The sequence below is a fragment of the Mandrillus leucophaeus genome, unplaced genomic scaffold (assembly GCF_000951045.1).
Source record: "Mandrillus leucophaeus isolate KB7577 unplaced genomic scaffold, Mleu.le_1.0 Scaffold1488, whole genome shotgun sequence".
NCBI classification, from domain to species: domain Eukaryota; kingdom Metazoa; phylum Chordata; class Mammalia; order Primates; family Cercopithecidae; genus Mandrillus; species Mandrillus leucophaeus.
In genome coordinates, this window is record NW_012101463.1 from 8,334 (window position 1) to 9,795 (window position 1,462).

A 1,462-nucleotide genomic window follows, 5' to 3' on the forward strand; every position below is an offset into this window, starting at 1 on the left:
GTTGATAAAAATGTTGGTAGCTTATTAATCCTGTCATTTTGGGTGAAACAAGACTTTGATGGTGTATTATTTTTTGTTTTGTTTTAGTTTTTGCTGCCTGCCTTCTTTCTTTCTTTTTGTAGACATTGTTCGAAGTGATGTTGCCTTAGATAAACAGAAAGGCTGCAAGATTGCCCAGCACCCTGATGTTATGCTGGAGCTCCAAAGGGAGAAGGCAGCTCAGATGCATCTGGTTCTTCTAAAGGAGCAATTCTCCAATACTTACAGTAATCTCATATTAACAGGTAAGGCAATTGGAGTTGGTTGAAATCTTAGAGCATTCAGTTAGTAACTTATTATTTGGGGTACACATCTGTCTGTCTACACCTACTATATCACTTTTTAAATTGTAATGACTTGTCTCTCTATTACAAATATTCCTTGTAGTTTGCAAATATGTTTTGGTTTGAAGTTATGGGTGATTCCGCATGTGTTTTCTTCTCAAAACACAGAACCAATGAAAACCTAATGAAGCCTTTAAAAATGTGACTTTCTAGATGTGTGCTAGTAGATTTGAGAGAATACTAAATTTGGTGTCTTTTAAGAAGCAGCTATTTTCCTCTTTCCGTGTATGCCCTTTCTGTGAACCCAGTGAATATAAAGATGAAATGTAAAAGAGATAATGGTCTTCAGGCAGAGCAGAGAATGTTCTATTCTTGGTGGAGTTTGGGAATATCTAGGGAATTTGATTTTCTTTTTAAGAGCAAAGAGGCTATGAGACTGAGTCATGCTCCCTTACATCCTTGGTTCTAGGAGGAAAGCGAATATGTGTCAGGGCTGCAAGGAGAATCAACTGTTTTTCAGGGCTGCTTGCAAACTTGCTGGTAATGAGCAAACTAGCTGCGTGCTTTTGTCAGGCTTTGGAAAAGATTGTAATAGCAGAATATTATGTGAGAATCATTAAGGATTTGAGATGAACTCAGAAGAGCAGTCCAAGTTACCTCCATTTTCTTGAGACCACATAAGGCAGATCTACATTATATTGATCCAAATAAAAAAATCAAAAGTATGTGTTTTCCCTTGTTTATGAACATTAAAAAATAAAAAGATGGATTGTCTGACAGGCTATGAACATCTCACACTTATTTTTGTAAACTCTAAATTAGGAAAACTTTAACTTTTTTTTTTTCACAGACTTCTTGGCATGTCACCAGGAATTGCTGAGTGGCAACCAAATTGTTTTGCTTTTAGAAAAGTAAGAGACTCTTCCAGCTTTTCATCTGGTACCTGGTGAAAAACCCAACAGCATGAGATGAAAGCCAGACTTAAACGTGGCTTTGGTGAGCAGAGAAGGGGATTATGGATTTCATAAGTATAGGCCCTGTTTTTTGCTCTTTGATAGGTCATTAAGAAGGGAAAACTTAAAAGTGATTTATGGCCAATGCGTGTATTTCCCTAAATTGGTTAGTGAAACTGGGTTTAA